At 40.1% G+C, this 25269-nt stretch overlaps 3 long non-coding RNA genes across 3 annotated transcripts; all 3 read right to left on the reverse strand.

Moving 5' to 3' along the window:
• Positions 1–443: 443 nt before the first annotated feature.
• Positions 444–2697, reverse strand: LOC119617219. The gene is made up of 3 exons (XR_005233441.1): positions 2431–2697; positions 2135–2352; positions 444–2047 (listed from the first exon to the last, which is right to left on the reverse strand). It is a non-coding gene; the product is annotated as an uncharacterized LOC119617219 (long non-coding RNA).
• Positions 2698–2791: 94 nt separating this feature from the next.
• Positions 2792–5829, reverse strand: LOC112451155. Its single transcript, XR_003039910.2, has 3 exons — positions 5161–5829; positions 4852–5066; positions 2792–4772 (listed from the first exon to the last, which is right to left on the reverse strand). It is a non-coding gene; the product is annotated as an uncharacterized LOC112451155 (long non-coding RNA).
• A 13780-nt stretch (positions 5830–19609) lies between these two features.
• Positions 19610–23311, reverse strand: LOC108245279. The gene is made up of 3 exons (XR_001808970.3): positions 23152–23311; positions 22883–22940; positions 19610–22734 (listed from the first exon to the last, which is right to left on the reverse strand). It is a non-coding gene; the product is annotated as an uncharacterized LOC108245279 (long non-coding RNA).
• Positions 23312–25269: the final 1958 nt, after the last annotated feature.

Raw genomic sequence — 25269 nt, forward strand, 5'->3', positions numbered from 1 at the left:
CTCTAGTTAAAAAACTACAACACCTAGACACTTCAAACCTGGAGCAGATTATTCTGCACTGATTGCAGAACATTTAAAACCAAGTGTGTGATCTGTGAAACCTTCATCTGATTCCTGAAACCTCAATAAAGGGCGACTTCAGCACTTTTTTTGCATCCGGACCACACTAGAACTGGTCCAGCTCCAAAACTACAACACCTCACTGGTATTTGATAAAAAGGTGAAATCTCTGCTAAAATCTTGTGTTTTGAATTAACATTCATATAAACTAATACATGTCATTTCAGTGAGTCATCATGGTTGTGCCCTGAGTCCTCTGTTGCTTAAGATGACATTGCGCCCCATGAATTTACAAACACACACAAAAATATGTCATATACACATTCAAGTCACTTGTTTAAAATAAATGCTTCTATTTTAATTAAGTTTTGGTCTTCATTGTAACTGATGTGCAGGGGGATAATGAGTGGTTGACCTCAGTATTTTTAAAGTCTGGCTACGACCCTGTCTCTGTGTGTGTTTTTACACATACACATACCTATAAACATAGACATTAATAGACACTTGCACACACACACACACACATATATACTCTCATATATATGTTTAGGGTTAAATTGTAGAATGAAACAGCACAGACAGGAGACTTGTATCGATCTTGGCATCAATACTCTCTGAAATAATGAATATGCACATTTACCAAAAGTCAACCCACTTCGTTACTGTAAGCTAAACCAGTTAGCATCGATCTTGTGATTTGTAGATAACAGGGCACATAGAGGTCATGTTGATGGACCAGTGGAGCATAGTATTTCTTCTTTGCTTTATGTATGTTTATCATCCCAGTTTTATTTCCTGTTTAAATCTCATACAGTGTTACATGAATTTGTCTCCACTTTGAATATAATAAACATATAGATGTTCTTATCTGTGAAATGAGATATTGCCCATAAAAATAAAAAAATACCTGAAGGCTATATTTAACAAAAAAAGATGAAGATGTGATGTGCAAATGTATAACATGATGCAGGTGGGGGAAGGCAGATGTAAAGGGCGGACAGGGGAGAAATAAAAGCTTTTCTCTAAGCCACAGCAAGGTCACCAGAGAGATGCAGGGAGGTGGGGGAGGGCAGGCAGGATGTGAAGACTGTAAGAGAGAAGACAACCAGGAAGATGAGAGTGAGAGGGAGGTAGGGTTAGAGGGGCTGAACGAAGGTCAAGATCTGGGAAGAGACTGGAGGCTGACAGGGGGATCCAGAGGGACAGGGCTGGAAAACCCCCAGAGTGATTTAGCTGTACTTCTGGGGGCTCTTTGTGATGGAGAAATTTGGAAAGACAGAGCTGAAAAATAAAAATGAACTGAAACAAAATAAAAGAGGCAGATGAAAGTAACAGACTCGGTGTGAGTTTAAATTGTGTGTGCATAAATGTGTATTAATTTCTCTATGTGTGTGTGTGAGGGTTAATAACACTGATATACGAGTTACACATCAGGAGGGAAAAGATCAGTCCCTGCGGTGGTGTTACTGTTTTGTTTGAAGGAAAACAGTCTTTAGCGTGTGCATGTGCTCATAAATCTGCATATGTGTGATAGACCCAATAACTACATGCTATTTTAGTTGTCAATTTACACCTAGTTTTCTAGTCCATTAAATGCACTTACGACTGTTGCTGCACTAATTCTGGAAGTGGTTATTTATTTGTAGGTTGTTTGCAAACAATCTCATAAGACTTTGTCTTTTGGCTGCTTCCTTATCAATGGTTGCCACATTCAGATCATCAGCCTCCAAGTCCAATATCCAACGGCCGCCTGCTGGTTAACAGCACTGGAGGCATTTGTTGTTCACCCAGGCCCTGACTGATCTGATAAAACCCTTCCTGATGCAACTAACCATTTGCCTGTGTTTTGGGACAAACCAAATACACAAAGTGTCGGGTTTCAGATTTCTTTCTAAATGAGCAGTTCGGCGACAGACACAGGAGACCAGGAAGTAACGGTAAGCGAGTTTATTTACAGTGCAAGATAAGGTGCTAACTGGAACGGGACCTGGAAAACGGAGGAGATGGTAAGTGAAGGAGAAATATGTAGAGTCTTTGGACAGGTAAGTGGATTTTGACTAGCGAATGTTCTTACGAGGAGATGAGGGTTCCACAACTTGGAGGTGAGAGGAGACTGCAAGTAATCCTTCCAGAAGGAGTCCGATGTGATTCTTCAGAGGACGTTCGGTGAGTACTTCCTTCCAAGTTGCAGAGGTTGGGCAGACAGACAGGCACGGGAGAACAGATGAGTACTTTGCTTGGCAGGATTCACAGGACAAAAACCAGACTGGTTCCACAGAGGCAAAAGTAATCCTGAGGCAAAAAACAAAAACAGGGTTAGCAATCAATGCTCATGAATCACAAGGTTTAACGAGGGCTCAGCGACTTTACCACTTGGTAGGTAATGCTCCAGCGCTGGTCTGGTTCCCACCACAGCCTTAAGTACACCTGCCCTCCTGATTAGCCTAATCCGTTGCAGGTGAGGGAGGAGTGGCGACGAGACGTCAATCACCCGCTCAGGAACGCCCACCAGGAAGTAGTCACACACATACAACACCAACAACTCCACAATCACCACATAAAGTGCTCTTTCAAGGGTTGGTTTAAAACAGGGGTGTCCAATCCTGGTCTACGAGGGCCACCATCCTGCATGTTTTACTTGTTTCTCTGCTCCAACACCTGATTTGAATCAATGGGTGATTATCAGGCTTCTGCAGAACATGAAGAGGTAATTTAACCACTGAATCAGGTGTGTTGGAGCAGGGAAACAAGGAAAACATGCAGGATAGTGGCCCTCGAGGACCAGAATTGGACACCTCTGGTTTAAAAGATCTCATGAACCACTGGGTGGATTTCATTGAAACTGTCAGTAGGTTTCATAACACTCATTCAATATTCAGATGACAAGCTAGAGCATGGACAGTTTTAACAAAGGGTCCCCTGTGACCTTGAACTCAATAGTGGTCACCCTCGACCCATAAGGTGTCTAGCTGTGCAGTTTGACATTCCTAAGTTACACGGTTGCAGAGTTAGAGCATTGGGTCATCTGTGACCTTTGACCTTGACCTTTGACTTATTGTTGTGACAGCCCCAACATTCCCTGAAAATCTGATCCAAATCTGTTCATTAGATTTTGGTAATCTTGCTAACAGACAGACGGGCAAACGAACAAACAAACCAACTCTACTGAAAACACAACCTCCTTGGCAGAGTTAATAAAGTTAACCTTTTATTCAAAATGCTGTTTGTGACAAAGCTCTTTAGCCTGTTGCTGCTGAGCTTGACTGAACTTAATTTATCTTTAGAAAGAGGAGCTCAGCTGTATGAGCATGTGCTCCTGTGTGTTTTGAGCAGTAGTATTGTGCAGTGGCTGTCCTGACACTAGCCCCATTGCTAAAATAAATGGGAGAGAAAGAGGGCTAACACTGAACACAAAAGAGGACGAGAAGAAGAAAAAGGAAGAGGATGAGAGGAGGAACAACTGCTGCTGGTTGTTTTGTCTCCTGTCTCTTTTCCTCCCTTTGGGGGATGTTCAGTAAAGGGAGGGGGAGTATTATCTCCCCCCTCTTCTTCTCACTCGTTTACTGTATCCTTTCAGTTTTCTTAACATGTCTGACCTTCTGTATTTATCACTATTTTGTCACTCTGTCTTACAGTCTCTTAATCACATTTTTCAATCTTTATTTTTCTGTTTTAAACCACATACCACAGCTTTTTTTCTTATCTCTGTCTTTGACTAACAAATACAATCACTCTCATTTCCCTCCATTGTTCCCTTCACTGCGGATTGATTGCTGAATGATCTGACTGTTTGTGCAGATTAGATGTGATCCTGCAGCTATTCTTCTTCTTTCTTACAGTTAATCTGCAGTCATCTGGAGTCATACTCCATGAGAAGTCACAAAGCCGGCTCTCATTCACTCGATTGCGTGATGAAACCTGCATCATTTTGTTCTCATAGCAGTTTTGTCCGAAGCTTTGCGACACAAGGTCCTGGCCAAACTTTTTTTCACAGGGGTTTACGCCAAATATTGTGGGTTGTTGTGGACATGCTTATGCGGAAAAGCCTGTGAGCTTTAATGGAGCCATTTTACTTCTGCTGCTTTGCTGAGAAGCAGCTGATCAAGGCTGTTAGAAAATACAGCCGTCTTTACAACTGTTCCAGCAGAACAAGGACAGGAGAGTTGAGAAACAGGTGTTGGTGGCAAATGTAAATTACTCATTAATTTTGAAAAGTATAGAGAAAGATAGAAATAGATGGAAACATTTGCCAAGTTCAGTACTAGCCCGTTTATCATAAAAATGAACATTCTACCCCATATCAATTTCATAAGTTCAGTGATTCCACTTGTACCTCCAGTAAGATATTGGGAAACAAATTGATTATCTTACTAAGGGGATAGATTTGGAAAGGCAAACGACCACAATTAAAGTGGTCAAATCTACAGGCTAATAAGTTGGTTGGGGAGTGGCATGTCCTAAATTAAAGCTTTAACAAATATAGAAGAACTAATAGCATCAACAAGATTGAAAGACTTTTCTTTTACAGATATGTCCACCAAGAAATGTCCCTTACATTATGATCCAATTATGGCATATATGATACAAGTGTTTAGTGTTTAGTGTCATGTTCTCAGGAAGTCTTCTGACCCACATGTGGAAAACAGGATGGTACACAGGTTAAAATGAATCAGAGTTTATTTTACAGAAGTCCACTGGGCGGGCAGCAGCGTCTGGGAATGGAGGAGAGGAGGTTAGATGGCGGACTGAATCCTGGGGTTGATTTAGTGGTGGTAGGAGGAATAGACTTACGGCTTGACGGCGGTGTTCCAGTGTGGAGGACAAGTCCTGATTTGTGGAGGTAAGTGGTGTGAGCCAGAGCGGTTTGCAACGGTTTCCCAAACAGACAGCGTAGGAGAGTGGCCAGGCAGGAGGAGGTGGAGCAGAGGACAACCCAGGGTAAGTGACTCGGCAGGAACCCGGCTGGGATACTGAGTTGGCGTTTTGTGGAAACCACCCAAAAGGATCTGAGGAATCAGAGCACTGAGAGTGAGACAAGGAGCCAAGAAAGCTGATTGGATCTTTAACGAGGAATTAAAGTAGTACGCGGCTTGACTCTACCAGATACGGCAATCATCAGACGGTGAATGGTTGTCCTGAATCTCCTAATAAGCCTACAGCAATCCAAGGCTTGATTGCTGCCAGGTGTGGTTGCAGTCTCCGTTAAATCACACCCTCCTGCACAGCCTCTGTTTAAGGAAGAATCATACACACACACACAGACAAACCCTAACATTTAGAGCAGCTGAAAAAAAATTATTGCGTAAAAATATATGGTATAAATCTTCTCTAGTGTGGAATAACAGTCACCTTTTTTATGGGGGGGGGGGGACCATTTAATAACAAAAACTGGAATGACAGAAGTATCAACACTTTGCAAGATATTAATTTTCAAGAGTTAGTCTCTCAATACAACATCGACAAACATTCCCTTTTCTTTCATTTTAGAATAAGATCAGTCTGTAAAGCCTACAAGGTCTGAATGGGGTCTGAACTACTAGATCATCCACTGTTAAAATGGATACAGATGTCTCCAAAGGAAATAGTGTCATATCTATACGAAAAGTTCAAATCCAAAAATATAATCCTACATCAGGAATGATGGCGCGGGAGAGAGATGTACGGTGGCCCTGAAGTGCAAACCACAACAACATTAACGAAGCACGCAAACAAAAGACTAAGCATGCAAACAAGAAAGGAAACACACAAACCAAAAAGGAAACACACAAACCAAAAACGAAGCACGCAAAAAAAAGACGAAGCACGCAAACAAAAAAGGAAACACACAAACCAAAAAGGAAACACACAAACCAAAAAGGAAACACACAAACCAAAAAGGAAACACACAAACCAAAAACGAAGCACGCAAACAAAAAACAGAAACGCAATTACATTAACAAACCGGAAGAGGTAGGTCCCAGTGGGAGACCTGAGAAATCACTGATTGGACAACACCACGTTTGAACCGGAAGTTCGGGCTTTTGCTCTTTCAGCGTTTCGGTAGGCGGGAAGACAATCACAGCAGCATGTATTGCCCGATCTGTGGAAAAGAGCTGGTTGAGGGCAGTCACCGAACTTTTGCAGTTGTTGTGGCAAGAGTCTTCAAGAAATGATTAGCGATAACATTCATATCGTAGAATGTTCTGCAGTTAGATTTATATCATGTTTTGTGGTTTGATTCACAACAGGAGGTAGGGGAGGCTGGGAAAGAAAAGGGAGGGAAAATAACCTCTGTTTTTTGTGTTTGTGTGTCTGTAAGGCGTAGCTGTGGCCGACAACAGCGAGTTAATAAAAACTGTTCAGCTTCCACGAGAGTCGCCCTTTGTGTGAGCTAACGCATAACCAGGAAAGTGTTACAATATTTTCAACAAACGAGCTAAAACCAGAAAAACTTCTGGTTCAAAAGTGGTTTCGTCCAATCAGCGATTTCTCAGGTCTCCCACTGGGACCTACCTTTTCCGGTTTGTTAATGTAATTGCGTTTCTGTTTTTTGTTTGCGTGCTTCGTGTGTTTCCTTTTTTGTTTGCGTGTTTCCTTTTTTGTTTGCGTGCTTCGTCTTTTTTTTTGCGTGCTTCGTTTTTTGTTTGTGTGTTTCCTTTCTTGTTTGCGTGCTTCGTTAATGTTGTTGTGGTTTGCACTTCAGGGCCACCGTAGAGATGTGACAGGTTCAGGGCAGGAGTTAGACTCAGAATCCATTTGGGATTATGTCGTAAATGCTTCTAAAAATCCCAATCACAGATATATACATCTTAAATTTTGTCATAGGGTATATATAACACCAAGAATAAGACATCAAATGGAATTAGTCTCTGATCCACAAGGAACCATTGGCTCCTTTATGCGTACGTTGTGGGACTGTCCAGAGGTATTTAATTTGTAGAAGAAGGTGAATGGTACATTTACAGTCTTAACTGGAGTACAGTTTCTAATGGATTCAGCGACACATCTTTTAAATGACAATTCCCATCTTTCCCCAGCTGGTCGAAGCAGAAGGTCACTCACCCTGCGCCTGGTTCTGCTGGAGGTTTCTTCCTGTTAAAAGAGAGTTTTTCCTTTCCACTGCTGTCAGTGTGATTGCTCAGGATGAGAGACTGTGACATAGTGAAGAGTTGACACAATCTGCTGATATTAATTTTACTAATAGGTATTTTATACTGTATGTTAATGTTTTTGTACAGAGTCCTGAGATGAATTTGATCTGATTTTGGAGAACCGGGTAAAGAAAATGTATGTATGGATAGATAGATTTGAATTCAATTGAATTGAATTATTTAAATTGGGTAAAATAAAAATGTCAACTCCTATGATAAACTATACAACTCTGTAGATTATTGCAGTATTATTGTTTTGTATTACTGTATCATTTTAACATGACTGTAGTTTACCTTCCAAAGTAAATACTCAATAGCTTATTGAAAAGAGTGAAATAAAAATGTAAACTTGGAGAGAAACTATGGCTACCTCTGAAGTGCAACACGATTTAGAAGAAAAACTATCAAAGTATAATAATATGTGTAAAACCTGTCTTATTTTTATATATCTTCTCATATGGGCTGCTGTTATCTGCACATGCATTTAATATACTGACGTACATCATGGCAGAAAAAAAAAACAGTCTTGAGAACCTGATTCCATGGGCTCTATACCAACATAAAACCTATAAGTATATATTGTCATACTGTAATAGTTAACACTGCAGTCACTGAACAAGAATATAATCACTGTGCTTCATTGTATTCTGAAGTCATTATTCACAATTTGCACTTGTAGAACAGATGAATACAGAAGCAAAGATGAATCCATGGTTAGTATGTCATATAACAGTCCCACAGTCATGGATTGTTTTTTTCATGCAGTTGTGGTATTTTTCACGTACTTGTGTAATACAACAATGTAGGACTGTGTTAAATGTAATAATAATGTGACACATATTAGCTAAAAATACATGTATCAGCAGTGAATTACAGTACGAGGCAGATCCTTTTGGTCCATATGGTGGAAGCTTGCCTCCTCATTTTGTCACATCTTTAGGCCGATTGCTGCTCTCCAAGTTCCAACACATTAATATTCATCAGTATAGCTTTAATCTCTAGAAAGTGGGTTACTGGCAATAGTTGATACTTTTTCCTCTTTCCTCTATGCCTCACTCCCTTGATTAACTCTGTTTCTGTGCCTTTGTGTGATTATAGAAGAAGCATGTATGTGTGTGTGTGTGTGTATGTGTGTGTGTGTGGTGGGGGTGGGGGGTTGCAGATTCATGCAAAAAACTGGCAAGAAGAAGGAGAATAGGAAAGGAGTTGTATAAGAGATTTAAAGTGGGTGACAGCCAAAGAAGGGAGACAGACTCAAAGAGACAACTGTGACGTCACAGCTGTTTTAACTAGGTCAGGCACCATGTGGTGATGTCACTGACACCAGAGTCATCCCACTGGGCCAATCATATGCAGGGACACACCCCCTCATCGTCTTCTCCAGCTGCAACCCCACCTCACCCCTTGTTTTCTGCAGATGTCAAGAATCACATACATTAAAGATGCAGTTCTGCAGTCTCATGAGCAAGTATACAGAGCTGCTGTAAACAGGGACACTGTCAGTCTCAGTGCTCCTGTTTCTGTTACGTTAGAAAGAGAAATGAACTGATCTCAGAAGCCTAAAGTAAATAATGACTCTAATGTTGTAACATAAGTTTAAGCAAGAATTAGGATTTTTTTCCCACTATGTAAGCTCACATATAACATGTATCATGGTCTCAGACCTTAATCAGCACCATTTCTTATTCATAGCCTTAGTTAAGAAATGTTAGGTGATGTAAAGTGATGCAGAAGAAAGCTTAAAGGCTACAGGAAAGAGAAGTTAAGAACAATGATGGATACCTTTAGCAAAACTGACTTTGCTTCTTCGATATGGTGAAAAAAAGGACATCAAAGAAATGGCAGGCCTAAAACACAATAAATAACATTATAATACCAAAAAACCTTAGAAGCAACAGAACCTCAGGAATGCATCTGGCTCTTCAATTGATCTATCTACTGTAGGAGAATGTTGCCTACATAAATTAATATTTGCTCATTCAACAGCAAGGGAAGATTGTTGGTCCAAACAAGGTTATCTTTATTAAGGCAAACTTGTTACTTTCTTAAGGAACAGGCAAGCAGGATGAACCAAGAGGTCAGAGGTCTTGCTTTTTGAAAAAGAAGGGTGTGACGTGATGCTACACTACTGTACTTGAAACAGTACAACCTATCACTGAGACCATCAGGAATGGTTTTAATAGAAGTCCTCTCTCGAAAATAAACCCCAGAAATGACACCATGGACACATGAAAAGCGCACTTTTCGGCCTTAACGAATAACTTGTTCTCAAACAATCTTTGCAATACTGCCCTGACGTGAGTTCTGTGTGTCTCTGCATCCTTAGAAAAAAATCAATATGTCGTCTAAGTAAACGAACACAAAGATATTAAGAAAGTCGCGCAACACATCATTAATTAGCGCTTGGAAGACGGCGGGGGCGTTGGTAAGGCCAAAAGGCATGACCAGATATTCAAAATGGCCCAATGGTGTTTTAAACGCCGTCTTCCACTCATCCCCTTCTCTTATTCTCACCAAATGATATGCGTTACGAAGATCTAATTTTGAGAAAACGGTAGCCGAGTGAAGCTTCTCATGGACTGAATCGATTAGTGGGAGCGGATATTTATTTTTTATCGTTATCTGATTTAACGCCCGAAAATCGATGCAAGGTCTCAGAGATTTGTCCTTCTTTTCGACAAAGAAAAAACCAGCTCCCAAAGGGGAGGTGGAGGGTCGGATGATTCCTGAGGCCAGAGACTCGTTTATATATTTACTCATGGCCTCAGTTTCAGGACCCGAAAGATGATAGAGCCGACTGGAAGGTAACGGAGCGCCCGGCAACAGCTCAATGGCGCAGTCATAAGGTCTGTGAGGAGGTAAAGAAAGGGCCTTGCGTTTACTAAAGACCGGTGCCAAGTCATGGTAGGGCTTAGGAACCTCCGACAAATCAATGTCTTCCCCAGGTTCCTCCACCTCAACCCCCACTTGCGCACCAGCAGACCGAAGACAATGTAAAAGGCACCAATCACTCCAAGATTCTACCCTTCTTTCTACCCAATTTAGTACCGGGTTATGTCTCTTTAACCAAGGGAAACCAAGAATTAATTGCGGCGATAAAGCAGAAAACACATAGAACTCACCGGATTCGTGATGATTGCCAGAAACCAGGATTTGCAGGTTGGTGACACGATGGGTAATCTGGGAGATGGTCTGACCCGTAAGGCCTGTGACACTTCGGGCACAGTCTAACGGTGAAACCGGGAGATCCAGTTGATCCACAAGACACCTGGAGATCAAGTTAAGTTCCGATCCAGAATCCACCATGGCTGCAATAGGTAAAGTAGTCTGGTTGCAGAATATCCTAGCGGGGAGAGACAGTAACAAAGTTGGGGAAAATGTTAATGGACCCGGCAGATCTCTCCCCTCTACTGGCGGGTCTGACCGTTTCCCCGAAACGGGCAATTAGCCACGAAATGTACCTTTTTCCCGCAGTAAATGCACTCCTTTGCACGAAAACGTCTTTGTCGTTCCTCCACAGAGAGACGAGTACGGCCCACCTGCATGGGTTCTCCCTCCGCTCCAGGGATCTGCGGTTCGGTGACGTCCCCCGTCCCCAAACAACCACCAGGCGTACGTATCCCGACATGCTGCAGACTCCTCTCCCGCTGCCGTTCACGAAGACGGTTGTCGATCCTAATGGCCAGTGCAATAAGCTCATCGAGGCTAGCTGGCTCTTCTCTGGTAGATAGTTGATCCTTAATATTCTCCGACAGTGACCCAGTAAAAATACCCTTTAAGGCTAGTTCATCCCAGCCAGCCTCCTGAGCCGTTATCCGGAAATCCACGGAGAAGTCCGCCACCGTTCTGCTACCCTGACGAAGCGCTAACAACCGTTTAGCCGCCTCCTCCTGTTGTAACGGATGGTCGAACACACGCCGAAATTCTTGCACAAACTGATCAAATAAAAGTGTCTCGATCGGGTGAGTAGACAGGAACGCCTGAGCCCAATGCAGTGCACGTCCCTTTAACGCGGCTACCAAAAAAATGATCTTAGAGATGTGTGACGGAAAAAGTGACGGCGAACGAGCAAACGCCAAGTTACATTGCAACAAAAAACCGCCACAACGATCAGTGTTCCCGTCAAATAACTCCGACGGTTTGACTTCCGGTTCACGAAGTGGGGCTGAACTGACTGAGCGGGGAGTGGTGACGACGGGTGAAGTGGATTGCATTGTGGGAAATAGAGTTCCAAGACGATTGTCGATAGGTACAATGCGATGGGAAACTTGATTTAGTGTAGCACACGTGTCCTGCTGAACCTGATATAACTGTTGGATGAGTGTTTCATATTTATCTAACCGGTGCTCGTGGTGAACTAAAGTATCTGCGGTCTGTCCACCACCGGAACTGCTCTTTAAGTCTGGCTGGAGCATTCTGTCAGGTTTCGAAGTATTTTCTCTTGAGCAGTTCGGCAGCGGACAGACACAGGAGACAGAGTAATGCGGTAAGTGATTTATTTACAGTGAGGGAAATATTTACATGGACAGGAACCGGGATCTGCAAGAGTGAAGGATACAGTAAGTATGACGGAGAAACACTAGCGATCTAATAACGGTAAGTGACTGTTGGTAAAGTTCAGGGTCTTACGACAGAGCTGAGAGTTCAACAACTCGGAGGTACAAGTAGTGGTGAGTTCAGAGTCCAGGATGGTGTTGCAAAGGTCCTTCCAATAAGGGTGCGGGGAGTAGTTCCTTCCAGGAGACGACGTGAAGCAGACAGACTGGCACAGGAGAACAGGTAGGAGTTGAGCGTAGGCAGGAGGTCCAAAAACAGAAACCAGACTGGATCCACGAGGAACAGAAATCGTCCTGAGGCAGAAAACAAAACAGTTGACGAATACTAAATCTCAGAGGACAAGTCCTTTACAGAGGCTCAGCAACTTTACCACAAGTAGGTAATGCTCCAGTGCTGGTCTGGTTCCTGCCGACGCCTTAAGTACACCTGTCCTTGAAATCAGCCAGATCTCTTGCAGGTGAGGAAAGAGTGTTGACGAGACGTCAATCACCCGTCTGGCCACGACCACCAGGAAGTACTCACACACACCAACAACACAGTCCCAAAACCCACGATCACCACAAGAAGAATGGCTGTCAAGAGGTCATTCTCAAGGAAGGGAAACAGAAAAGACCAAATTACTCAAAAACTGAACTAGAGTTCAAACAGAAATCCCATTTGAAAAACGTGATAACTTTTCTTACAGTGTGATACTGATGCTAAACACACTTCCAATGTGATAAAAGGATCTTCATGAATTATAAGCCCTTTCACAAAATGATTATACATTATGGCCGCAAGGACAACCCCCTCTATAAGCTGCCTCTGAATGTTCATAAATCCCCAATCAAGCCAACCACATCCAACGACAGTATAAGTTTTCATAAATGAAGCCAGCATTGTGTAAAAACAGAAGGCATGGCGTCTAAGAGTACTTCCATACCAAGGAGGACAGTTCCATTGGCTGGGGAATGACAATAAATTTCACTCCCTCATTTGGTTTTGTTCATTTTCACACTGCATTTCTGAAAACAGATAAAACTGCCTGGACAATGTCACACAATTACAACAGCTGCTGACCATGAAAGAAAAAAACATGGGGAAGAAGAAACACCCGGCTTATCGATTGGCCAGGACCGAAGATGGAAATGTGGTAAAGGAGAAAAAGAAATGTAGAGGAGAAAAACAAACTAAAATATCAATCCCATCATGCTAGTATTGATACAATTTTATACCAACAATGGTATAGATCTGTACACCACTGCTGCCCAGTATGAGCAGCATGTGAGGCAGGGAGCAAACCAGCAATACCAAAAAGGGGGGTAAAGTGTGAAACACTACAACATTCTCACTTCTTCACTTTGGTTTGCTGGATAATTCATTGCATTTCACACTGTAAGCGAACGGCACCCGGTTTCACTTGCAAGCAAACCAAGACCCACATTTTTAGGCACAACAGTTTGGATGAGCTTTCACACCCGCCCAAATGAAGCTGTGCCACCCTAAATGTGTGTCAGACATCTCCTGTTCTACAGTAATTTCTGCAGTCAGCTGATTGTACAGACCATCTGTCATCACTACCTGACACTCTTGAGCTGTGATGTTGGTTAATATTCATATATCAACGTTTTGGCAGCTCAGAGATGTAACAGGGATGAATTCATCCTTTTCATAAGTTACGTTGAAAGTAAAAATGGTATCTCTGCTCCGGTTTGAAAGTGTTTAGTCATAAGGGGCTATAAAAGACTCATGATACAACACTGTCATTAATGGACTGCTCTTCTCAGAGCCTAAACCTGAATATTAGAAATACAGTGTGAGATCAAGTTAATGGAGAAGAAACCAAAAAAAGAGTGAAGCTCACTGTTAGGTTGTGAATCATTACTAAAACCGTTTCAAAGAAACTAGAAAAATGTTTGTGTAAAAAAGTTCAGGTAGAGTTGAAGAATAAAGGAGACCTCATACCAAATATTGACTTTCAAGCTTTAGCTGTGCAAACTCTGTCTTCACCTTAAATGATGTATTTACATTTATATGTGCACATACTATTGCAAATGATTGCACAAATTTCCCAATTTCCAAGCAAAAGATAAAAGAAGAGATAAGGAGTGGTTTAAGACTTTTAAACAATACTTATATGCTCAGTTGCAAGAATAGATTTGGTTGAAAACCAAAATATGAGCAAATAGAAAGATGACAAAAGAATGATTTCAGCAAAAATGATGATGATTCTAAACAATGTCAAAATCGATGAAGAACCTAGAAAAGTGCAAGTTGTGAAGTTTTGCAACAACCTTAATAATCCTCTTATCGTAACATCATCTGTAGAGATGTTCTAAAACAGTTCATAAAAGACAACTTAAGAATATTATAAAACAAGCCTCCTATGGAGAGCATGTGTCAGAATCCTCTAAACAAGATCTGAAAGACATTTTTAATTTTTGTCTTCATGGAAATTAGCTAAAAAGTCTTAAATGTATGTCTTTTCCAGACAGAACACATTGGTGGACAATTTTCTGCTTGCCATTGAATATTCCTGAATTTTTTTTTCTCTCATTTCTTCTTCTTCTCTGCCTTATCCCTTTTTACCTTCTCATAAAACCCATCTCCCATCGAAGCCTCTTCGCACACTCAGACAGATCTAAAAAGGATGTCTGTGCCGCATACGGGAAGCTATTTCTGATGTTCTTTTGACTTGAAGCATCAAACAAATCCACTTGTCCTTCATCAAGGCATGATAGTAATGCATTCAAGTAGGTTTGTGAATAAGAGTGTGCGTGAGTGTGTGTATGTGTGTGTGGCAGAGGCAGACTAAGGAGGGAGAGAAAGCTTTCTACAGAGCTCAAGGCAACACATGTCTGTGCAAAGGCTTAATTTGATAATGGGTTTATGTTGCAAAATACATTTTTTCAATGGCATAAGAAAAGTAGAACTATAATAATCATATTGTGGACATGATGTCTTTAAGCTATGTTTATTTAGGTCGAACAGCCAGAAGAAGTACTATTTTCTGACATGAAACAGTGACATCAACTGTGAACCTAATTATTACACTAAATGCACAGTTCGGTGAATGTGCTTTTTTCTGTTCAAAACATTAGGTCCTTATACAACAGAAATACAAATTAATCCCTGAACTGAACCATCACATGACACTCATAGATATAATAAGTCCCAAAGTCAGTTGCAGTACCCTGACTTAGGTTCAACAGCTGATGGTTTTATGGATCAATTGCACGTCTGTTTTTGAAAATTAACACGTTTTATACAAAGATGTTTCTTTGTTGTTTAAAGAAGATGTACTTACAATACAGACACAGTAAGTGTAAACTCAACCCTCCAATAACAACATATGAAAAACTGAACAAAGCAGAAATCTGCTAATTGTTGCAGTGGAGAATAAAAGAAAAAGGACCACATATGACCATTCAACATTCAGTACAAGCTGTATGCACAGTGTGCATGCAAAGAAAAAAAACGGAGATAGCTCCTCCAAACTCCTAATTCGGATCTTGCTAAGTGCATAGTGATCATGGCTGTTTCATGTCAAGTTTATTGTTATTTCTAAGGCCTCCTTCACACTGGATGCCACAACGTGAATGGCCTTTGCAGAGTTTTAGTGAGGCCTTCAGATTCATATTAAGAATGCAGTGGGCTCCTCATTATAAGTAATAGGCCCACGGTGCTTTTGAGCTTACTCAAATTTTCCGTAGTGAGGTTGTTGTAGAATTTAGCAACATATCAGGGTCCTGGGTGGAGCGTTGTGGTTGTGTTTCGATGATGTGGACCTCCCATGCAATAGATGGTTTAGTCATCCATAAGTTGAAACAGAACTGGCCATGCTGGCTCCATGCACAGTCTACAGCTGTGATCATGACAAAGTTATAGAAGCAACCTATGCAGGTGTAATTCTCAAGTCAGTAGCGTTGTGCTGGCATAGCATGATCTTCCAGCATGTAGATCTATCCTAATGTTTGAGAGAGTCTAACTTTGAATTGCTATTAATTTAGTCCACCTTCACCTTCTGTTCAGCCACCAGAGCTTCAGTGTGTTCCTACACCAAATATAACTTTTGAAATTGTGACCAAAAAGGGAAACATGGCGTCCATCAGACCATAACACATTTTCACGCTTTTGTTTTTGAACATTTAACTGTTTTTATTTGCAAGAAAAGGTTTCTATCAAGTAATCCTACCCCGTACTTCAGATATATTGATAATTCAGGAGATTGTTGTCACATGTAAGTGCACAACCAGTACCAGTCAGAAATCCTAGCAGCTCCTTCAATGTAGCTATAGGCTCCATGGTAGCCTGCCTTACTGGTTTCCAGCTTGTGTTTTCATGTTTTTATTTTTATTTATTTATTTTTGGGTGGGGGGTGGGGTATCACATGTCTAACTCTCAATGATGTTCCAGATGTTTTTGTACCTTTTTCCTGACTGACACCTTTCTTCAGCTTTGTCAGCTCTCTGTGAACCTTGTTTTTTTTTTTTTAAGTCAGCCCCTTTGCTCCAAGACTGAAGGTAGTAATTAAGTCAGAAGATGCTTCATACAAGGTTTAAGTTTCTTATGCAACCAGCTTATTGGTGTTTCCTCTTTTAGCTGTTCCCTTTTGCAGTTGTCTCCACAGTGAGCAAACTCACATAAAAGATTTGGAAACTGTTTTATGCAGGATACCCTTCCTGACACAATCTGGGCTTGAACATGCAGCCTCAGGATTATGAGACAGTGGAACTGACCACTGAGCTACCAGAGCTTCATAGTCCCAAATTTCCATAAATGAAAACAAGGTGTGCAAACCAAAAACAGAAAAGTTAACTTCCTGTAATTAACATCACAAGTAACTCAATGCTACTTTGCTGCATAATGATGCTGTTAAAGCTTCTGCAGCATTTCCTGCTATTTATCACCACTTGTATTAAAGTTCAGGGGCTCTGTTTCTGTGCACAACTGTACTGCAAGTTTAAACCTCTGCACATGTTGAAAGGAAGAACATTCACTTGCATAAAAGAGTCCAGATGCTGTGTTTTACATTCTTGGGTCATAAAGTGAGTACACAAATTAGTGAGTTATGTCTGCAGCCTCTGCATAAACACTCAGTGTTCCAATCTGATTATGATCATTTTACAAGATTGACCACATAATAGAATGATGCAAACATCAGAGGACTTTGTGCCAGCCCTTATTAAGAAACTAAGCAATCGTTTTCTTTGGCTACGCCCATTTTTTTTTTCATCCTAATTACTAAATCCCAAAGTTAGCATGGTTCTGTATATTCACTGGTAATAACTTTGTATTCTTAAAAAAAAGTATATTCTTTGTATTGTTTAATTGTACTTACTTATTTCCTCAAGTTCACTTCTGTGCACCAAAAGTGGTCTAAACTCTTCTCAATTTAGAGTTAACATAAAAAGAAAGATCAAAATGGGAGTGTTTTATGCAGAGAGCAACAATATGCAAATAAACTTATTTAAATGGCTAAAAGCATCACTATCATCAGAGTGCAATCTGAGCAACGGTGTGTCTTTACTTGTATGAGGGTCATTAAATTTGAATGCATTTAAACTTTCTGGAAACGTGTGCTGCATGTGAAGTAAAGGCATGAGAGAGACTTAGTGATGTTAAATTAAATTGTAGTATACCATTCTAATGCAACTAAAAACATGTACACTTGTTACAAAGTTGTTTTTTTTAAATCATCCATTAGACCCAGTAGAAGCATGTAGCAACATATTTTTTGCTGGGGTTTATTTTGTTGCTCTCCAGATGCTTTTGGACTGTGGCCGTTGGCAGACAATATGCAGACTTCAGCCAATGACAGTGCATAACTCAAATAGCTGAAAAGACTGTTTCAGCTCAAACCACAGCTATGTGAAATCATTGCCCGTCAGTAAATACATGGCCTTTCACAAGATAGTGTAACTAGATTGAAGCTGCGAATGTGCTTCATTTTGTTTTAGAATGTAACCACTACAAAATAAATTGCTGTAATTATCTATTCTGTTGCTTTATCCTTTCACTGACCTCCATATATCTTTGACCAAAAAGGAATATCAAAACATTTAATGTACAACTGAAAAAGAAAAAGTCAAAAATGTTTTAAATATTAATTCTCATAAGGTTTTGAGGTGTAATTTTTAAAAATTGAAGTGCATTTCCTGCAAATATTAGGATTCCAGTCTATTCCAGACTCCCCTTCTCTTCTCTTTTCTTTTCTTCTAGGTGGAGCTGTGGGCAGGCTGATCTGTTGCTATGCACTTCTTGGTGGCAATTCCTATCCTGCTCCAGCACTCATCTATGCTTAATAAGAAGACTACTAAATAAGATCAGTTCAGACCATGATCCGATCCCTGACCATACCACTGCATTAGTGAACTTGTGGCCACATACTTGTACATAGGGATGGGCGGATGAAGCCTTGTGAAGCGTTTGGGGCTACTTCCTGATTGTACCCCCAAAAAAAGTTTCAAAGCCTCAAAGATAGACACAGTTCACACATCTGGTTGATTCCAGTTACAACGTAAAAGCAGTAAATTCGTTACAGTTTTTTTGCAATTGAAGCTTTCTCACAACGTCGCGAAGCAGGAAAGGAACGTCGAGCATTTTGTTTCTCCCGATAATGAATGAAACAGCACCAAAAATTCAAATCAGTCACCTCACTTCCAGTTTGTCATTGTGACGTCTGAAGCTTCAAATGTCACTGATCATGTGATTATTGACATTTGATTCAAGCCTCAACAATATTTTGAACAAGTCTGCTTGTAAACAGACTTCAGAGCCTCAGTGTCAAACATCACATATCTACTTGTATTATTTTTGTCTTAGAGTTTGTTTTACTCACCTGTGATTTTCACTCCTTGTCATTTTTCTTCTTGTGTGAAAATGGCTGGGTTGTGCATCTCCTCTCAGATTCATGATCCCCAAAGATTCTGGTCTCTTCTGTGCTGGTGGTCCCATGGCACTGATAGACTAATGTAAAAAAGAATATACTCACAAGCTACTTGGGCAGCTGTGGCTCAGAGCAGTAGTCCTCCAATGAGAGAGTCAGAGGTTCAATTCCAGCCAGGAGTCACATGTCAAAGTGTCCCTGGGCAAGACACTGAACCCCTCACTGTCTCTGATGTGTGTCCCATTGGTGTATGACTGGAGTTTAAAGCACTGATTAGTCTCCATAGAATGATTTATTCAGATTAGCTTTGTAGAGATTCAGTGCTGTATGAGTGTGTGTGGATGGGAAAATGAGGGCACAGATTGTGTTGTAAAGCACTTTGAGTATCCTGATTGGCTAGAAAGGCGCTGTATAAGTACAGTCTATTTACTAGCCTGCCTGGCCACTATCCACAGTTGCCTCTCACCTCCCTTCCCTGGACACCTAGATCTTCACACTCCCTTCTCACTCATGGAGATGAAACATGAAACAAACCTTATAAACGTAATTGTGTAAGTTTGTATGTAAAAGTCCAAGAAACAAACACTCCTTTCTATTTAGTGACAATACCTCAAGATTCCCACCACCAGCTAGAGTATCACATTATATAGATTATAAAAAAGTCTTAAAACATTGTACTGGTGTGTTGGTTCCTTCATTCAGCACATAGACTATTTGCTGCTCATCAATATAACAGCAATACTGACAAGGTGTGAATATATGTTAGCTCTTGTGTTTTATTGCATATTCATTTTGTGTTTACTGGCCAGGGATGAAAATTATCCAGTGGCTAAATATAGAACAGTACTTTTTTTTTCACTGACAAGATATGTTCATGGTTTATGTGCATTGTTCATTTAAACTTAATGTTTCAACCCTCACATATTGTAGTGAATGGTATGGCTCTATCAGGTTTGTAGATATTTGGACCCAGAATGCAGACCGACACAAGGGGCTCAAAAATAAATTAATTTATTAAATAAAAAAAAGAACTGACGTGGCGGCAACCAGAAACTTATTAACATTACATTACAGTAACATTATAAGGAACACGGTGAGGGAGACACAAGGAGAACCAGACAGTGCATTTCAGCAAAAATAAACCAGTGAGTAATGGAAGCTAAGGAACAGATTATATCGACTGAGGCTGATGAGGAAGTGGACACAGGTGACTGATTACTAACTAACTGGGTGCAGATGGGTTAGGCAGACTGATATGGAAAACTCCTGAGGGAGGGCAGGTGAATGGTGGCACAGGAAATACAGAGAGCAAAACTACACAAGAGCTAACAACATTAAACACAGGAAATAAATTAAACACAGAGATAACAGAACTATGGGAACACAAAAGGAAACATGACCAAAAACCTAACATAAAATATTACCTAAAATACCTCAAAAAGTACAGATCCTAACAAGATCATGGCAAAAAGAACATGACTCTAAGACTGACTCAACACTGTGTAAGTTAAAGAAAGCATATAAACTTCTTATAATCTATCTACAGCTGGATTTCTATTGCAACCAAATGTGATGAATAGTTTCCCTAAATCTGTGGCTCATTACAAACTTCCTGTACCTCCTGTGACTCCCGCCTAGTTCAATTCTGATTCAGCTAAAGTGTCATCCCTTTAACAGAACCATGGTAAATTACACCATACAGACTGGTATTTGATTGACACAGTAGGTGAACTTAATTATAATAGAAAGGTGCCCACCCTTGTATGCAGCCACATCCTGCACAATCAGCAGACAAAAGGAGACAAACTGTTAAGCAAAATTTAAAACCCATTCACCATCCAAAATTAAACTAAATTGACCCCTGGCGCCACAGGATCCTGTAGTGATGAGTGCGGGGAGTTGTTAGAAAATAATGCAGTGCCAGTTAAGGTCTCTGTAATATTATATTTAGCTCAACATCTTGCTGGTTACTTCTCTTTGTTTCCCAGCAGGCAATATTTTATCAGAATACAAACAAAATCATTTCCAGGTTGATTGTTCTCTGTAATTTGTGCAATTTATTGTGCTTCCAACATTTTGTTTTTGTATAGTATTAAAGTTAGTGGCCACTGGCCTTTTTCCTGGCAGTGGTACAAAAACAAGTCGTCTGAAAAACTAAATGACATGTTTAAACTTGAAGGTATCTGTGTTTGTTCCAGTGGGCAGGCAGGTTTGTGTTTTACATTTAGGACGGGGTGATATAATGAATGTGGAAAATAGAATGATATACGAACAATTAAAGTGACTATAACTTCACTGTTCGGTAGAAATGCTTGTAATCACAGGCTCAGAATGTGTCAGAGTGATTGCTTCCATAGTAAGCCTGGTCCAGGACTCATTTATATTTTGAGGTGGTTCAGGTGACACATCTGTCAGGACATGATGGAGGTGAAGTCCTACAAACTGATTTTTGCCAGATGAATTTCAGTCTGTCTGGCCTAAGCAAAAGGACCCTCTATGGCTTTGAGAAATGTGCCTGGAAATGACTGTTGACAGAGCTGGAGATACAGTATACACTAGGAAGCAGAGTTAGGCAAGGAGAAAGCTTTCCATCATAAAGTTTAGTTTATTGTACAGTTTACACAAACAAATGTAGCAGTTTGAATAAAAGCTGTGCTAGCAGTTAGGCTGTTCAAACAGATAGGATGTATCAGGCAGAAAAACATGTCCATGTAAACAAATTTTACTGAAAACAGGTTCAGTTAGTGAGTGAGGGTGTCCAAAAATCTAGTGATTGATTATTGCACAGAGAGCTGTTGACAAAAGACTTCCAATAAAACATTGTTTTAATGTTAGTTGCTCAAACATATGTTAGAAGATGCTGAACTTCTTTTACTTTCAGGTAGGCCCCCTTCACACTGGATTGTGATCCCGCTACACCCTCCACACCACACTTTATTAAAATTAGGTTCCTACTATCTCCTACGTTGCCTAAACACTTTCCTGTTCTCTCAACACTTTACCTCAAGGTGCAGCTATGAGTATCACATCTGTGCTTGATTTGTTCCATGATCTTGTTACGCTCACGGATGTAGCCTAGAGATCACGTCAGCTTGGCCAGTTTTGCTTCAGATTTTCTAAAACAAAGACACACTGGTGTGCACGAGCTCCACGTCGTTGATATGATTCTGTGCTCTACCTCAGTACACTGCCACTATGGAAGTTTTGTTTATGTTAAAAAAAATAAAAATCTTTACGACCTGTCGCACTTCTAGCCAAGACCCTGCAAAGATCATCCATGTTCTGGCAGGTCTAGCATGTGTAAAGTGGGCCTAAACTAAATTTATCAATTTGAGAAATTAAAGAGGGCAAAGTCCACTTTGGAAATGGGTCTATTCAGACTGGCCATTTTTAGCTTGTCAGTATAGTTCAAATAGACCCATTTCTAAAGCATATTTTACTGTATTAAAACAGTTGCAGTCTTCAAAATTTCCCAGCAATACATGCAAACACTGTTATTTATTTATATAATTTTTCCACTTCTGTCAATTTTGCATGGCATGTTTATTTTTTTCAGGAGAAATATTGCTGCTGGACATGACCCCTGGATAACCTGGAAATGCTACATGTTGCTACTACTGGTACTATTTACACTAGTAAATAACCATAGAATCACTTAAATAACTGTTTAATGTGAAACTAATATCTGAACAAGTGAACCAGCAGTTCATTTGTAAGCAGGCAAGCTTCAACCAAACAACATTGATTTGCCAAACCCACGACAACCAGAAAGAGGACGTGCTGCCAGGAAGAACAGTATAACCAACAAAAATTTAACAGAAATATGCCTGTTTAGGACACTGATTCAGTTCTTGTCAACAACAACTAGATACCAAGTGCTTACGCCGAAGAGCGTGTTACGTCACCTGCGAGCTCTATAATCTAGCCATGCTGCACAGCTGTGGGGACAAGATAAGCAATGACCACTGATATATAACTGCACAAATTACAGCAGCAGCTGCTGAGCGCGTCTGCAGCCCATCGAGCCCTCCATCTCAGCTTTCAGAGGAGCAAATACTACGATAAATTACTGGAGTCAGCTGGTTTTCTTCTCTTTAACCAGTGGTCTCATACTTGCATCTGAAATGGAGACATAAAGTTTAAGCATACAGTAGAGTTTTTGTAGCCAAGGAAGTCTGAGCCCTGCTTGCGTTGATTTGGACAGAATTCACATTGACACAATAATGGATTTAAATAGGCATCAGCGTGGAATAAATATGTGGCTCACCACAGCTTGACAGGAAGCACAGGCTGGAGAATCATTATGTAAGGCAGTTCATGTCGTGCTGCAGAGAGATTTAAAACTGACTAAGCACCACAGAACATACTGGGCTCTTTTAATTAAAAATTGGCCCAAATCTTTGCAGACTTTGAGATTTGGAAAAGCAACTTGAAGCTGTAGCAGTAAAGCAACTCTTCTACAAAAACCTGACCCAGCAGAATGACATCCATGCTGTAAAAACAGCCATAAGTGGAGAGTGTAAAAAACATAATCACCATGTTGTTCTGAATCCTCAGTGGAATATTGCATCATGTTGTTGACTTTTTTCCATTCAAAATGCAGCTGGCTTACACACACAGGAAACAATGCAGTCATCTAGTGGTAATGCAAATATGACTCTAAGTGTGTCATTTGGGGAAACTGTGACCCGACTGACATAAGCTGAGAGCCAGTGAGTGATTCTGTTTTTCAGCCGCTCCACTCTGGAGCTGAGGTAGAGTAACATGAAGCGCAGTCTCAGCTGGGAATACGAGTGTTGAGTTTATGTTTACTTCTGTTTCTGCATGAAAGAAGAGCTCCCCGTGGATTCTGTGCAGAAAACAGATACATACATATTCACTCATTTATGGCTACATGACCAAAGTTCTGCCCTTTAAGGAGAATTTTGCAGCTTTAGGTAAACAAAATGTAGATATGTACAAACTGTAAACCTTACATTGCATTAACTTTATTTTATCTGGTCAAGTTCTCATATAAAGCTACAGAGCTTAACAAATAGGTATAAGAAAGATTTTACAAATAAAGCTGTTTAAAATAACATGTACTTGTTTTTCTAAGTAAAATGTGTTTTTATTTTTCTAGAATTAAGCAGATTGTGACTGACAGAGTTCTCGTTTTTAATTTGATCATTTGCTTTTAATGCTAATGACTTGAGGGACAAAATACCACAAAGAAACTTCTGCTTTAGATCTATCAACACAAATCTGTTGTTGTTTATGGTAAACATTTGAGAAATTGAGGATCCTACGTATTAGGTAAAACAAAAAAGCAGAAACCAACATGTGACCCACATCTTTAAAGAAGCATAAACAATAACCTTCAGATGCAGCTTGTAACCATTTGACAGTTAAGCTGGTAACTATCTCCAAATTGACTGCTAGATGTCATTGTTACTCACTTTCACTTTTAAAGGGATAGTTCAAACACATTTAAGTGGGGACCTGTGTAAAAGTTTTGAACAATTAATGTCTGGTGTATATAGCTCTTTGAATGGTCTCAGTTTGGAGCAATAAAGTTTGGTTCTGACTGGACTAATGAGCTAACAGCTAGTCCTTACTCTGCCTTAAACAATTCCAGTCTCAAACCTCTCATGGTTGTTTATGTGAATGTTATTTTGTAAAACATTGCACCACCATCAAATTTTGCATAACCCAATTATTCCACAAACATGCTGTAATATTCCAGAGAAAAGTGCCACAGGCAGCTCTGGTGTTGCCACTATTTGTTGCTTGCAAATAATCCTCATTATTTGTGTCAGTATTCCCCTATAAAATGTATGAACTATCCTTTAGTGTAATCAAAGCAAAAGTTAACCCCAATCAATTTTAGCTTGTTTTATTACTTTCTACAAAAACAAACAAACAACAACAAAAACAAACAGTAAAAGTAGCTAACTTAACTTGGCCCACTAAGATCATCCCTGCATTCTTTGTGTTTATCAGTTAGTTCAGCCTACAGGGCTGCAGCTCAACCTACTCATTGTTGTCAAAGTTCATTAGACCTTCATGGCCCAGTACTGATCATTTCACTTCCTCAAGTCAGCCATCAGTTTATATTCACACCTAAAGATAATCATAACCCAAATGTTCTCAACAACTGTTAGAATATTTATGTTCATTTGTAGCTACACTTTTTTTTATCTCTTTGAAGAATTAGCAGCCATTTTCTTTTTTTTTCATTTAAGTTATCTTAGAGCTGGTGTTTTATGACCCATGGTGGAGTACTGATCCAAACTTTGAGCACCACACCTGTACATTTTCTGGCGCACCCACTGCCCCCCCTGGCCAGACAGTCTTATATGTATAATCTGTCTGTTCACAAAATATCTCATCTGAGGGTGTCAACTGAATTCAAGATGGCCACTACACTTAACTGACTAACTGACCTTAGCCAACACAAAAATAGATATAACTGTGATATGCAATATTTTGAGAAAAGTTAGTTCTATTTATATATAACTGTTGCTTATATATAAAAAATTTGGAGAGAATGAGGTGAGTAGTGACTATGATNATATACATATATATATATATATATATATATATATATATATATATATATATATATATATATATATAGACATATGTGGTCCAGCTTGCCCTCATGGGCAGTCT

Source organism: Kryptolebias marmoratus, linkage group LG7 (assembly GCF_001649575.2).
Source record: "Kryptolebias marmoratus isolate JLee-2015 linkage group LG7, ASM164957v2, whole genome shotgun sequence".
In the NCBI taxonomy this organism is placed as follows: Eukaryota; Metazoa; Chordata; class Actinopteri; order Cyprinodontiformes; family Rivulidae; genus Kryptolebias; species Kryptolebias marmoratus.